The following is a 17,112-nucleotide window of genomic DNA, read 5'->3' on the forward strand; positions in this document are numbered from 1 at the left end:
TTTTGAATTGGCATTTCGAGAAAGGGGGAGAGACTGTGGGACGTTGCAATCACGTTGTGAACAATTCCTCCTCAGCACGTCGACCTCGAAATCACTTTCTCGAATAGAAATCACGTCAGGATGGAGTTTTTTTTAGGCGTTGTCACCTGTATCGAGAGACAGTTTTCTTAAATGACAAACTTCTCGTCTCCCATCCCCAACGCTCACACAGGCACCGATATCTTATGCAGCTGGCCATATGTGGTTGTCAGTAGCTATTCCACAATAAGAGGCATCACGGTTAATTCCCATTCTGAGCTGGTCCAACACATGTTTGTACACGGGCATCCCCAACATACAAAAAAAGGCACACCTGATATGTATTCATAACATCCACATGTGCATATTACACACGTGCAACATGTCCACAGAACAGGCAAATATGCACATACAACAGGTACACATGACACATACTTCAGGAGATGTTGGAGATCAGGGTCGAGAGAGTGGTGCTGGAAAAGCACAGTCGGTCAGGCAGCATCCCAGGAGCAGGAGAATCGACGTTTCAGGCATAAGCCCTTCATCAGCAACAAGGCTTGTGGGCCATGGGGGGGTCTGAGAGATAAATGGGAGAGGGGTGGGGGTGGTGGTGGGGAAGGTAGCTGAAGGTGTGATAGGTAAATGAAGGTTGGGGGGGGAAGAGGTGATAGGTTGGAGAGGAGGGTGGAGTGGTAGGTGGGAAAGACAATGGACAGGTCAAGAGGCAGCTGCCGAGTTGGAGGCTTGGGACTGGGATAACGTGGGGGGAGGGGAGATGAGGAAGCAGGTGAAATCCACATTGATCCTGTGTGGTTGGAGAGTTCCGAAGGGGAAGGTGAGGCATTCCTCCTCCAGGCGTCGGGTGGTAATGGTTTGGCGATGGAGGAGGCCCAGGAGCTGCATGTCTTTGGTGGTGTGGGAGGGGGAGTTGAAGTGTTCAACCATTGGGTGATGGGGCTGGTTGGCGCGGATGTCCCAGAGATGTTCTCTGAAACAATCCGCAAGTAGGCGTCCTGTCTCCCTGATGTAGAGGAGACCAGACCGGGAGCAACGGATGCAGTAGAAACACCTTCAAACGGCTCCCATCACCAGAGTAAAAAAATTCCTTCTCCATCCCTATCAGTATTCCGGAGAGACCATTCCCTCTGCAACTTCCTTGTCAGATCCAGGCTCCCCCCCCCCCCCCCCCTCCCCCCCCCCCCCCCCCCAACCAGCCCACACCCCAATTCCGGCACCCTCCTCTGCCACCGCAGGAATTGTAAAACCTGGGCCCACAGCTCCCCCTTTACCTCCATCCAAGGTCCCAAAGGAGCCTTCCACATCCATCAAAGACTTACCCGCACTTCCACACACGTCATCCACTGCATCTGTTGCTCCAGACATACAACAAACAGTTGTATATGTTATATGTTGTGCACATACAACATGCACATGTTCAACACGCACGCACACAGATGTTCGCACATAGCCACGGCCATGCACACTCACTCAGATACGAAATTTTAAAGTCTGGTCTCTGATCGGAATGAGGAATTGGCGCCCTCTGGGTGAGTGTGGCATCCCGAATCCCAGCTATAATAGTTTCTCCTGATTTACTCGTCCAATGTCTGGTTCCTTTGAAAGATGGAGGGGAGGATGGGTGGTAGGGAGTGGTGGCGATGGTGCTGGTTACCTTCAAGGGGAAATTTCAAGGCAATTGCGAATTCAGAGATAGAGCCGTGTCGTGTCACCCTGCTAACTAATGCAACAGGCGAGAATTGGGAGTGGTGCGGGAGCTCATCGCAACTCTCAAACGATCCCTCAAATGGGAAAGGAGTCACGATTCCAACCACATTTGTCGTACAGCTTGCCGAAGCCAGCAGTGCTGTCGGAACGCTTTCTGTTAATCACGGCGCAGGGTTGAGATTCAGCATCATTTTTTAAAATTTCAGCTATTTATTAGACTTCATCAAATTTATTATCATCATCAGAAACATTTTGAAAAGGTGTCGATACCACTTCTTGATAAACAGTCTCCTGATGACCCCATTGGGATGATTTTATTTCTGTTCAGAATATCTGATGTGTGTCGATGTTGGGCGTTCACGGGGTCTTGTGACACTGTTCCACCACAGTGGAGGAAGATCACCCTCCTTACGAGCAGGGGGGGGAAGAACCTCGCTCTCAGGATTATCAGTCACTTCCTGCTTCAGCTGCTTCACCTCTTTCTCCCAACTCATGAGACACAGCCCCTCCCATTGCTCTCGCTTGGCAAAATAATCTGGATACATTGCCTTTTCAGATGGATACCAATAATCAACATCGTTTTAAATTGGGGTTTGAGCTTCTCGGATCGGGTGGAGGACAATTGTTTCCTTGCGGAGTGTTTCTGGCACTGTCTGCGTCAGAAGGTGGAAGGTGAGCATTGAATATCGAGTGACCCTTTTATTGTGGGGAGGGGTCAGAGGTTATTGGGGTCAATGGGAATTGGGATCTGAAACATAAACAGGCCGCTCCGAATTCGTAGGTTTAGAGTTAAAATGTCCAGAGCGGATCAAATGTGTTCTGGGGCCTGCCTGTGCGACCTGGGGTCAGTCATGCACGAGATGGACCGAAGGGTCTGTCTCCGTGCTGTATGACTCCATGATACGTTTCACAACTTCTGAGGGAGCACTGTCAGCCAAGGGGATGCAGGCACAGTTCCCACTCTCACTACCCGCTGTCCCCATCCCCACCCCCCCCCCCCGCACCGTCCTCCCCACTATCAAAGGATAGGGAGGCTGAGACGCCAGGCTAGGCCGAGATGATGGCTTGTCCATTCGAAAGAAGCTAACCCTGAAACATCGTGGAACACGGGGCCTATAAACCAGCCTGATCATCCCTGCACAGTGCCGAGAGACGGCTGCACTTGCAAATATGTTCGTTCTTCCTGTGCTCTGTGGAACGCAGGGCAAAGCAAGATCCCGTACTGCTGGTTAGGGGAAGGGTAGGGGAGTTTACTCCAGTGTCTCGGCCACCATTCGCCCCTCAGGTACTATCAGTAAAAGAGAGGCCCTGCTGGGTCTCACCTTGCTGTCCGGGTGACAATGAGCTGCTGTCCTCTCCTATCCTACAGCAGGACCGGCACTTCAGAAGGACTGCTTCAGGGCATCTGCTGCATGTGGAGGCTCTATACAAATGCAGCTCTCATAATCATTAGAACTGGGCAGTCCACTCTGTCACATTTACCCCAGTGTGGATCAACTGGGAATCTCTTAGGATCCAGAGTGGATCAACTCGGAATCTCTTAGGATCCAGAGTGGATCAACTGGGAATCTCTTAGGATCCAGAGTGGATCAACTCGGAATCTCTCACCCCCCAGTATGGATCTGTTGGGAATCTCTCACACCCCAGTATGGATCTGTTGGGAGTCTCTCACCCCCCCAATGTGGATCTGTTGGGAATCTCTCAGGCCCCAGTGTGGATAAATTGGGAATCTCTCTGGCCCCAGTGTGGATCTGTTGGGAATCTCTCAGGCCCCAGTGTGGATCTGTTGGGAATCTCTCTGGCCCCAGTGTGGATCTATTGGGAATCTCTCAGGCCCCAGTGTGGATCCGTTGGGAATCTCTCTGGCCCCAATGTGGATCTTTTGGGAATCTCTCAGGCCCACGCTGTTGTCTTCATTTGCCTTTCCCAATCAGGTTTTGTTGAAAGTACTCCCTTATCTCTCCCCTCAAACACGAGTAGAATCCAGCCTTTAATCCTTAAACCCATTCACCTGGAATAACTCTGCCTGTTATTTTAACAGATGAACCCATAGCCACCTGCATTTGCATGGGCATGGGAAGGATGGTTCTGCATTGATCTGTCGGTTCGACAAGATGATACAGGATTATGTTGAACCGTGAAGGATTGTGGGAAGGGTTGTTAAGATGCTGATTTGCCCTTGAGGTCACAGGGTCCCATTTTTGTCTACATTTGTTACCTGAAACTTGAGTTATTCATTCGGATCTGAAGATAACTTGTTCTGGACAGCGGCCTAGTACATCATAATCTTGGGTGCCGTCCAACAACAAGACAATGATGAGAGCTGAGGGTGCAGCCTCAGTACGTTCACTCTCCTCTACCCCCCCCCCCCCCCCCCCTTTCATTTCGGTACCAAATACAGGAAAGGACAAAATGTTCTCACCATGAAAAGCAGAGTGTTCAGTTCAATTCCCTTTTGGAAGGGGTTAGCCCACTGTTGGGTCCATGTTGGTGTTTCCCCTGGGGGGGGGGGGGTTTGGACAGACCATTAGTATGCCTGCCTTCCAGAGGAACCGGAGCTGAAAATGTGTTGCTGGAAAAGCACAGCAGGTCAGGCAGCATCCAAGGAGCAGGAGAATCGACGTTTCGGGCATGAGCCCTTCTTCAGGAATGAGGAGGGTGTGCCAAACAGGCTAAGATAAAAGTTAGGGAGGAGGGACTTGGGGGAGGGGCGTTGGGAATGCGATAGGTGGAAGGAGGTCAAGGTGAGGGTGATAGGCCGGAGTGGGGTGGGGGCGGAGAGGTCAGGAAGAAGATTGCAGGTTAGGAAGGTGGTGCTGAGTTCGAGGGATTTCACTGAGACAAGGTGGGGGAAGGGGAAATGAGGAAACTGGAGAAATCTGAGTTCATCCTTGTGGTTGGAGGGTTCCTAGGCGGAAGATGAGGCGCTCTTCCTCCAGCTGTCATGTTGCTATGGTCTGGTGATGGAGGAGTCCAAGGACCTGCATGTCCTTGGTGGAGTGGGAGGGGGAGTTGAAGTGTTGAGCCACGGGGTGGTTGGGTTGGTTGATCCGGGTGTCCCAGAGGTGTTCTCTGAAACGTTCCGCAAGTAGGCGGCCTGTCTCCCCAATATAGAGGAGGCCACATCGGGTGCAGCGGATGCAGTAAATGATGTGTGTGGAGGTGCAGGTGAGTTTGTGGTGGATATGGAAGGATCCCTTGGGGCCTTGGAGGGAAGTAAGGGGGGAGGGGTGGGCGCAAGTTTTGCATTTCTTGCGGTTGCAGGGGAAGGTGCCGGGAGTGGAGGTTGGGTTGGTGGGGGGTGTGGACCTGATGAGGGAGTCACGGAGGGAGTGGTCTTTTCGGAATGCTGATAGGGGAGGGGAGGGAAATATATCCCTGGTGGTGGGGTCCGTTTGGAGGTGGCAGAAATGACGACGGACAATATGATGTATCTGGAGGTTGGTGGGGTGGTAGGTGAGGACCAGTGGGGTTCTGTCCTGGTGGCGATTGGAGGGGCGGGGCTCAAGGGCGGAGGAGTGGGAAGTGGAGGAGATGCGGTGGAGAGCATCGTCGATCACGTCTGGGGGGAAGGCCATTTGGGCTGTTCGGTATTGGAAGTGGTCCTCCTGGGAGCAGATGCGGCGGAGACAAAGGAATTGGGAATATGGGATGGCATTTTTACAGGGGGCAGGGTGGGAGGAGGTGTAGTCTAGGTAGCTGTGGGAGTCGGTCAGTTTATAGTAAATGTCCGTGTTGATTCAGTCACCCGAGATAGAAATGGAGAGGTCTAGGAAGGGGAGGGAGGAGTCTGAGACGGTCCAGGTAAATTTGAGGTCGGGGTGGAAGGTGTTGGTAAAGTGGATGAACTGTTCAACCTCCTCGTGGGAGCACGGGGCAGTGCCGATACAGTCATCGATGTAGCGGAGGAAAAGGTGGGTGTGGTGCCAGTGTAGCTGCGGAAGATGGACTGTTCCACATATCCAACGAAGAGGCAGGCATAGCTGGGGCCCATGCGGGGTGCCCATGGCTTCTCCTTTGGTTTGGAGGAAGTGGGAAGATTGGAAAGAGACACCCCCCACCAACCCAACCTCCACTCCCGGCACCTTCCCCTGCAACCGCAAGAAATGCAAAACTTGCGCCCACACCTCCCCCCTTACTTCCCTCCAAGGTCCCAATGGATCCTTCCATATCCGCCACAAATTCACCTGCACCTCCACACACATCATTTACTGCATCCGCTGCACCCAATGTGGCCTCCTCTATATTGGGGAGACAGGCCACCTACTTGCTGAACGTTTCAGAGAACACCTCTGGGACACCCGGACCAACCAACCCAACCACCCAGTGGCTCAACACTTCAACTCCCCCTCCCACTCCACCAAGGACATGCAGGTCCTTGGACTCCTCCATCGCCAGACCATAGCAACACAACGGCTGGAGGAAGAGCGCCTCATCGTCCGCCTAGGAACCCTCCAACCACAAGGGATGAACTCAGATTTCTCCAGCTTCCTCATTTCCCCTCCCCCCACCTTGTCTCAGTCCCAACCCTCGAACTCAGCACCACCTTCCTAACCTGCAATCTTCTTCCTGACCTCTCCGCCCCCACCCCCACTCCGCCTATCACCCTCACCTTAACCTCCTTCCACCTATCGCATTTCCAACGCCCCTCCCCCAAGTCCCACCTCCCTACCTTTTATCTTAGCCTGCTGGACACACTTTCCTCATTCCTGAAGAAGGGCTTATGCCCGAACCGTCGATTCTCCTGCTCCTTGGATGCTGCCTGACCTGCTGCGCTTTTCCAGCAACACATTTTCAGCTCTGATCTCCAGCATCTGCAGTCCTCACTTTCTCCTTCCAGAGGAACCGAAGAGTCCACCTGAGCACCACAATGGAGGGTGTGTGTGTGTGTGTGTGTGTGTGTGTGTGTGTCTGTGTGTGTGTGTCTGTGTCTCTGTGTGTGTGTCTGTGTGTCTGTGTCTGTGTCTGTGTCTGTGTGTCTGTGTGTGTGTATGTGTGTGTGTGTGTCTGTGTGTGTGTGTGTCTGTGTCTGTGTGTCTGTGTGTGTGTATGTGTGTGTGTGTGTCTGTGTGTGTGTGTGTCTGTGTGTGTGTGTACCTCTGTGTGTGGATGTTTGTATATGTGTCTGTGTGTACGTATGCGTGTGTGTGGGTTTGTGTGTATGTCTTTGTGTGTGTGTGTGTACCTCTGTGTGAGGATGTTTGTATATGTGTGTGTGCGTGTGTATGTGTGTACCTGCTTACCTGTGTATGTGTATGTGTGTGTGTGGGTTTGTGTGTGTGTGTGTTCCTATCCTATTATCTTGTATATACTCCTGAACAGTGCACCTAACCTACACATCGCTGGACACCATGGTTAATTAAGCACAGCCAATCCACCCTGACCTACACATCTTTGGATTGTGGGAGGAAACTGGAGCACCCAGAGGAAACCCACACAGACACAGGGAGAATGTGCATACTCCACACAGAGGCTGGAATCGATCCTGGGGTCTGAGAGACAGCATTGCTAGCCACTGAGCCACCATACGACCCAGCATTGGCATGGAGCCCAGTTTCCGAGTGAACACACACCCGCACTCCGCTGGGTAGGCCATCCCATTCACTCACTGGATGCCAGACCCGGGGTTCGGATGTCGCGGGAGCCTCTCGGGAAATGAGGGATACCCTTTGAGGGACCGAAGACAACTGCTGACTCATGGGAGTCTCGGGTCTCACTCAGGAAGGCAGTGAGAACACCGAGTGTGCAAGAGGCAAAGTCGGGGTGTGGGAGGGAGATCACCTGACCCTCCAAAACGCTGCCCTACGCATGTCAGAATGTGCGGGACCCACCCTGGACCCACTGACCCACAACGCCAAGGAACGGGGGTGGGCTGGGGACGGTTTCGGATTCAGCCTCTTCCGCTTCACCCCCGCCACCCACTCTGAAGGGGTGGGGGCCCCCCTGCCTCCCACTAGGTCCCATTCAGTTGGTGAAGAGTACCATTGGGGACCCCCATCGAGAGTGGCCAGGACACTCAATCTTACCTCCCCACCCTCCCACCACCCGTCCCCGTCCCCGTACAAAGCTCTCTCTGACCAGGTGGAGTGGTGGAGAGCTGCAGCACTCATTGAGCACGGTGGCTCAGTGGTTAGCACTGTGGCCTCACAGCACCAGGGACCCAGGTTCAATTCCACCCTCGGGCAACTGTCTGTGGGGAGTTTGCACATTCTCCCCATGTCTGCTTGGGTTTGCTCCGGCTTCTTCCCACAGTCCAAAGATGTGCAGGTTAGGGTGGATTGGCCAGGCTAAATTGCCCATAGTGTTAGGTGCGTTAGTCAGAGGGTTATGGGGTTGTGTGGGTTCGGATGGATTGGCCATGCTATAGTGTGCAGGATGAGCCATGGAAAATGCCAGGTAATGGGGTGGTTCTGGGTAGGATGCTCTTCAGAGTTTTGGCATGGTCTTGATGGGCCAAATGGCCGATTCCCACACTGCAGACATTCTGTGTTCCTCCTCCAAATGCCTGAAAATATGAGCCATTCAGGGGAATAAACATCCAGGTCCCTCAGCACTGCCTCTCTCCTCCATCAATGATGGTATCCTGGATAATGTTCCATATCTTCCAAACAAACATGGATTCTGTTCTTGTCTCTAATGTGCCTCTTTGGCCGACGGAGAAGAGCAAAAACTCGAACCCGACCCTGAGGTCATGGGCTGCCGGGCAGCAATGATTATCCGTAAAATTTGGACACCTTTTGCCGGGCACCAGTGGAGAGGTGCTATCAAAGATACCTTCAGGTATTCAGTCGTGGCCAGGTCCTGAGATATCCCCCTCATCCCCCCCCCCCCCCCCCCAAGTCGGCACGGCTAAGATCAAGCTGATTGTCACTCAGAACCAGAACAAGCGCTGTTGCTAAATGTCATCCAAAGATGGTAGCTCTGTACAGGCATTGAACAGGAGCCGGTCCACTGGTTACTGGTGGTGTAATGGTCCCTGCACCGTTTAGTGTCAGTAATATCAGTTATGGTACCAGTATTACTGGTTATGGTGTCTGTAATATCAGTTATGGCACCAGTATTACTGGTTATAGTGTCTGTAATATTAGTCATGGCACCAGTATTACTGGTTATAGTATCTGTAATATCAGTTATGGCACCAATATTACTGGCTTGTTGTCAGTAATTTCGGTTATGGCACCAGTAGTACTGGTTTTGGTGTCAGTAATATCAGCTATGGCACCAGCAGTAATGGTTTTTGTGTCAGTAAGATCAATTATGGCACCAGTATTACTGGTTTTGATGTGAGTAATAATGTCATTGAGTCATAGAGATGTACAGCATGGAAACAGACCCTTCGGTCCAAACCGTCCATGCCGACCAGATATCCCAACCCAATCTAGTCCCACCTGCCAGCACCCGGCCCATATCCCTCCAAACCCTTCCTATTCATATACCCATCCAAATGCCTCTTAAATGCTGCAATTGTACCAGTCTCCACCACTTCCTCTGGCAGCTCATTCCATAAACACACCACCCTCTGTGTGAGAAAGTTGCCCCTTAGGTCTCTTTTATATCTTTCCCCTCTCACCCTAAACCTATGTCCTCTAGTTCTGGACTCCTCCACCCCAGGGAAAAGACTGTCTATTTACCCTATCCATGCCCCTCATGATTTTATAAACCTCTATAAGGTCACTCCTCAGCCTCCGACACTCCAGTGAAAACAGCCCCAGCCTGTTCAGCCTCTCCTTGTAGCTCAGATCCTCCAACCCTGGCAACATCCTTGTAGATCTTTTCTGGACCCTTTCAAGTTTCACAACATCTTTCCGATAGGAAGGAGACCAGAATTGTACGCAATATTCCAAAAGTGGCCTAACCAATGTCCTGTACAGCCGCAACATGACCTCCCAACTCCTGTACTCAATACTCTGACCAATAAAGGAAAGCATACTAAATGCCTTCTTCACTATCCTATCTACCTGTGACCCCACTTTCAAGGAGCTATGAATCTGCACTCCAAGGTCTCTTTGTTCAGCAACACTCCCTAGGACCATACCATTAAGTGTATAAGTCCTGCTAAGAGTTGCTTTCCCAAAATGCAGCACCTCATATTTATCTGAATTAAACTCCATCTGCCACTTCTCAGCCCATGGCCCATCTGGTCCAGATCCTGTTGTAATCTGAGGTAACCCTCTTTGCTGTCCACTACACCTCCAATTTTGGTGTCATCTACAAATTTAAAGTAGAGGACCCAGCACTGATCCTTGTGGCACTCCACTGGTCACAGGCCTCCAGTCTGAAAAACAACCCTCCACCACCACCCTTTGTCTTCTACCTTTGAGCCAGTTCTGTATCCAAATGGCTAGTTCTCCCTGTATTCCATGAGATCTAACCTTGCTAACCAGTCTCCCATGGGGAACCTTGTCAAATGCCTTACTGAAGTCCATATAGATCACATCTACTGCTCTGCCCTCATCAATCCTCTTTGTTACTTCATCAAAAAACTCAATCAAGTTTGTGAGACATAATTTCCTACGCACAAAGCCATGTTGACGAATACGTTAACGAATATCAGTTATGGCACCAGTATTACTGGTTGTGGTGTCAGTAATATCAGTTATGGCACAAGTATTACTGGTTTTGCTGTCAGTAATACTAATTATGTTGCTTTTGGAGGAGCCGATGTTGGACTGGGGTGTACAAAGTTAAAAATCACACCACACCAGGTTATAGTCCAACAGCTTTATTTGGAAGCACTAGCTTTTAGAGCACTGCTCCGTCATCAGGTGGGTGTGGAGCAGGACCATTAAGGAACCGAAACTGGTAACCCGTTCGAAAGGTGAAAGACTTAACAGCAAGCTCAGTTTGTTCAGTTACATCACACTGTAAACTTCTGCTATAAATTCTATGTCTTATGATCTTATACTCCACACCCACCTGATGAAGGAGCAGTGCTCCGAAAGCTAGTGCTTCCAAATGAACCTGTTGTACTATTACCTGGTGTTGGGTGATTTTTAACTTTCATTACATTATTGGCATTGCTGGTTATGGAGGTACCAATACAGACAGTATCCTATTGACATTAGTAGTATTGGTTATATTTCAGGTGGCATAGAATCCCCTCCAAGGTGGGAGCAGACCCTCAAGTCCACACATCCCTTCAAATGGTATTCCACTCAGATCTATCCTATCCCTACATTTCCCATGGCTAATCCACCTAACCTACACACCCCTGAACACTACGGACAATTTAGCATGGCCAATCCACCCGAACCTGCAAACATTTGTGACTGTGGGAGGAAACCAGAGCACCCCGAGGAAACCCACACAGACACGGGGAGAATGTGCAAACTCCACACAGTCAGTCGCGCGAGGCGGGAATTGAACCCAGTTCCTGGGCGCTGTGAGGCAGCAGTGCTAACCACTGAGCCACCGTGCCACCCCCACATTATAGCAGAATCGATTGGGTCAGGGCAAAACTATAACTTTTCATAGGACACCAATCCATGTCTGTATATGTAAGTGCACATGTATGTACATGTGTACGGAATCCTCTCCCCCTGAGCACTGTGGGGGGTCCGTCACTGAGTACCTTCAAGACAGAGATTGAGGGATCCCCACGGATTAAAAACATCTCGGGATAGGTCAGGGGCATGGGGTCGAAGTAAAAGACCATCACTGATTGGTGCAGCAGCCTCAAGGGGCTGAATGGCCTCCACACCCCAGCCTGCTATTTCTAAAGTCCTTGTGTCCCTATAAATATACCCACGCAGACTCGGGGGGGGGGGAGAACATGCAAACTCCACACTGACAGTCACCCGAAGGGGGAATTGAACCCAGGTTGTTGGTGCTGTAAGGCAGCAGTGCTAAGCACTGAGCTGTCCAACAGCACAGGGTCAAGCTGATTATTTCTGCAGTTGAATGTTGCTAGATTTGTGTCATCAGAGCGCGTAGCACTGCTTTGATGAGATCACAAGAGCAGAGGAATTCCAATGTTGCAGGGAAAGGTGCAGGGGAAGGGGAGAGTGAAGATGATATTGTCTTGTGTATCCAGGCAAAACAGCCAAGCCAGGACATCAAACACTAATGTCACTGCGGTGAGAATCGGCAGCGATATATGGGTGATACTCAGACATTTGTTGACAATAATGAAGTGAAGTGTACACAATCCTGAATGATCCTGATAAGGTGGATGGGGAAGGACGATTCTGACTGGAGGGAAGGACGGAACAAGGGGACATGGTTTAATAGTTAAGGAAAATTATTATCACAAACTCAACAGGACACAAGGGATGGATCACAAAAAACAGGTGGAAGACAATGACCACAGGAAACTGGTCAGAATTTATAATCAGTAAACACAACAGTGCACAGAGCCCAGAGTGCCAGAGGAGATTACAGCTGAGACAGGGGCTAACATAAAAAACAGCACAACTACTCAGCACATACACTGGACAAGTACCACAGCTCACTGATACATACACACAGGGATTACAGCTCACTGATACACACACACAGGGAGTACAGCTCACTGATACACACAGGGGGATGACAGCTCACTGACACACACATACAGGGATTACAGCTCACTGATACACACACACAGGGATTACAGCTCACTGATACACACACAGGGATTACAGCTCACTGATACACACAGGGGGATTACAGCTCACTGACACACACATACAGGGATTACAGCTCACCTGATACACACACAGGGATTACAGCTCACTGATACACACACAGGGGGATTACAGCTCACTGATACACACATACAGGGATTACAGCTCACTTATACACACACAGGGATTACAGCTCACTGACACACACACGGGGATTACAGCTCACTGATACACACACAGGGATTACAGCTCACTGATACACACACACAGGGATTACAGGTCACTGATACACACACACACAGGAATTAAAGCTCACTGACACACACACAGGCATTATAACTCACTGATACACACACACAGTGATTACAGCTCACTGATACACACACAGGGGGATTACAGCTCACTGATACACACATACAGGGATTACAGCTCACTTATACACACACAGGGATTACAGCTCACCTGATACACACACAGGGATTACAGCTCACTGATACACACAGGGGGATTACAGCTCACTGACACACACATACAGGGATTACAGCTCACTGATACACACATACAGGGATTACAGCTCACTTATGCACACACAGGGATTACAGCTCACTGACACACACACGGGGATTACAGCTCACTGATACACACACAGGGATTACAGCTCACTGATACACACACACAGGGATTACAGGTCACTGATACACACACACACAGGAATTACAGCTCACTGACACACACACAGGCATCATAACTCACTGATACACACACACAGTGATTACAGCTCACTGATACAAACACAGGGGGATTACAGCTCACTGATACACACATACAGGGATTACAGCTCACTTATACACACACAGGGATTACAGCTCACTGATACGCACACAGGGATTACAGCTCACTGACACACACACAGGGATTACAGCTCACTGACACACACGCAGTGAATACAGATCACTGATACACACACAGTGATTACAGCTCACTGATACACACACACAGGGATTACAGCTCACTGATACACACACACGGGAATTACAGCTCACTGACACAAACACAGGCATTACAACTCACTGATACACACACACAGGGATTACAGCTCACTGACACACACATGGGGATTACAGCTCACTGACACACACACAGTGATTACAGCTCACTGGTACACACACACAGGGATTACAGCTCACTGATACACCCACAGGGATTACAGCTCACTGATACACACAGGGATTACAGCTCACTGATACGCACACAGGGATTACAGCTCACTGATACACACACAGAGGGAATACACCTCACTGATACACACACACAGGAATTACAGCTCACTGATACACACACAGGGATTACAGCTCACTGATACACACAGGGATTACAGCTCACTGATACGCACACAGGCATTACAGCTCACAGATACGCACACAGGGATTACACCTCACTGATACACACACACAGTGATTACAACTCACTGATACACAGGGATTACAGATCACTGATACACACACAAAGGGATTACAGCTCACTGATACACACACACAGGGATTACAGCTCACTGACACACACACAGGCATTACAACTCACTGATACACACACACAGTGATTACAGCTCACTGATACACAGGGATTACAGCTCACTGATACACACACACAGGCATTACAACTCACTGATACACACACACAGTGATTACAGCTCAATGATACACACACACAGGGATTACAGCTCACTAAAACACACACAGAGGAATTACAGCTCACTGATACACACACAGGGATTACAGCTCACTGATACACACAGGGATTACAGCTCACTGATACGCACACAGGGATTACAGCTCACTGATACACACACAGGGGGATTACAGCTCACTGATACACACACACAGGAATTACAGCTCACTGATACACACAGGGATTACAGCTCACTGATACACACACACAGGAATTACAGCTCACTGATACACACACACAGGCATTACAACTCACTGATACACACACACAGTGATTACAGCTCACTGATACACAGGGATTACAGCTCACTGATACACACACACAGGAATTACAGCTCACTGACACACACAGGCATTACAGCTCACCTATACACACACAGGGATTACAGCTCACTGACACACACAGGGATTACAGCTCACTGACACACACACAGGGATTACAGCTCAATGACACACACACAGTGATTACAGATCACTGATACACACACAGTGATTACAGCTCACTGATACACACACACAGGGATTGCAGCTCACTGATACACACACACAGGAATTACAGCTCACTGACACAAACACAGGCATTACAACTCACTGACACACACACACAGGGATCACAGCTCACTGATACACACACACAGGGATTACAGCTCACTGATACACACACAGGGATCACAGCTCACTGATAGACACAGGGATTACAGCTCACTGATACGCACACAGGAATTACAGCTCAATGATACACACACAGGGGGAATACAGCTCACTGATACACACACACAGGAATTACAGCTCACTGATACACACACAGCGATTACAGCTCACTGATACACACAGGGATTACAGCTCACTGATACGCACACAGGGATTACAGCTCACTGATACGCACACAGGGATTACACCTCACTGATACACACACAGGGATTACAGCTCACTGACACACACACAGGCATTACAACTCACTGATACACACACAGTGATGACAGCTCACTGATACGCACACAGGGATTACAGCTCACTGATACACACACAGGGATTACAGCTCACTGATACACACACACAGGGATTACAGCTCACTGACACTCACACAGGCATTACAACTCACTGATACACACACACAGGGATTACAGCTCACTGACACACACATGGGGATTACAGCTCACTGACACACACACGGTGATTACAGCTCACTGATACACACACACAGGGATTACAGCTCACTAATACACACACAGGAATTACAGCTCACTGATACACACACAGGGATTACAGCTCACTGATACTCACAGGGATTACAGCTCACTGATACGCACACAGGGATTACAGCTCACTGATACACACACAGGGGGATTACAGCTCACTGATACACACACACAGGAATTACAGCTCACTGATACACACACAGGGATTACAGGTCACTGATACACACAGTGATTACAGTTCACTGATAAACCGGGATTACAGCTCACTGATACACACACACAGGAATTACAGCTCACAGACACACACAGGCATTACAACTCACTGATACACACACACAGGGATTATAGCTCACTGACACACAGATGGGGATTACAGCTCACTGACACACACAGGCATTAACACTCACTGATACACACACACAGGGATTATAGCTCACTGACACACAGATGGGGATTACAGCTCACTGACACACACACAGTGATTACAGCTCACTGATACACACACAGGGATTACAGCTCACTGATACACACACACAGGAATTACAGCTCACTGATACGCACACAGGGATTATAGCTCACTGATACACACACAGGGGGATTACAGCTCACTGATACACACACACAGGAATTACAGCTCACTGATACACACATAGGGACTACAGCTCACTGATACACACAGGGATTAAAGCTCACTGATACGCACACAGGGATTATAGTTCACTGATACACACACAGGGGGATTACAGCTCACTGATACACACAGGGATTACACCTCACTGATACACACACAGGGATTACAGTTCACTGATACACACACACAGGGATTACAGGTCACTGACACACACACACAGGGATTACAGCTCACTGACACACACGCAGGGATTACAGCTCACTGATACACACACAGGAATTACAGCTCACTGATACACACACAGGGATTACAGCTCACTGACAAACACACAGGGATTACAGCTCACTGATACACTCACAGGGATTACAGCTCACTGATATACACACACAGGGATTACAGCTCACTGACACACACAGGGATTACAGCTCACTGACAGAAACACACAGTGATTACAGCTCACTGATACAAACAGGGATTACAGCTCACTAACACACACACAGGGATTACAGCTCACTGATACACACACAGGGATTACCGCTCACTGATACACACAGGGATTACAGCTCACTGATACGCACACAGGGATTACAGCTCAGAGATACGCACACAGGGATTACACCTCACTGATATACACATACAGTGATTACAGCTCACTGATACACAGGGATTACAGCTCACTGATACACACACAAAGGGATTACAGCTCACTGATACACACACACAGGGATTACAGCTCACTGACACACACAGGCATTACAACTCACTGATACACACACACAGTGATTACAGCTCACTGATACACAGGGATTACAGCTCACTGATACACACACACAGGGATTACAGCTCACTGATACACACACACAGGGATTACAGCTCACTGATACACACACAGGCATTACAACGCACTGATACACACACACAGGGATTACAGCTCACTGATACACGCACAGGGACTACAGTTCACTGATACACACAGGGATTAAAGCTCACTGATACGCACACAGGGATTATAGTTCACTCATACACACACAGGGGGATTACAGTTTACTGATACACACACACAGGAATTACAGCTCACTGATACACACAGGGATTACACCTCACTGATACACACTCAGGGATTACAGCTCACTGATACACACAGGGATTACCCCTCACTGATACACACACAGGGATTACAGTTCACTGATACACACACACAGGGATTA

At 49.5% G+C, this 17,112-nt stretch overlaps 1 protein-coding gene across 1 annotated transcript in view; it reads left to right on the forward strand.

Annotated features, from left to right (window-relative positions):
* The first annotated feature begins 2,386 nt into the window (after window positions 1-2,386).
* LOC140467909 (podocan-like protein 1) overlaps window positions 2,387-17,112 on the forward strand; it is a 259,427-nt gene continuing 244,701 nt past the window's right edge. Inside the window, exon 1 of the mRNA XM_072563983.1 lies at window positions 2,387-2,415. The gene's annotated coding sequence lies outside the window, so the exon portion shown is untranslated. The remainder of the gene's footprint in view (window positions 2,416-17,112) is intronic.

This window comes from Chiloscyllium punctatum, chromosome 46 (assembly GCF_047496795.1).
Source record: "Chiloscyllium punctatum isolate Juve2018m chromosome 46, sChiPun1.3, whole genome shotgun sequence".
NCBI classification, from domain to species: domain Eukaryota; kingdom Metazoa; phylum Chordata; class Chondrichthyes; order Orectolobiformes; family Hemiscylliidae; genus Chiloscyllium; species Chiloscyllium punctatum.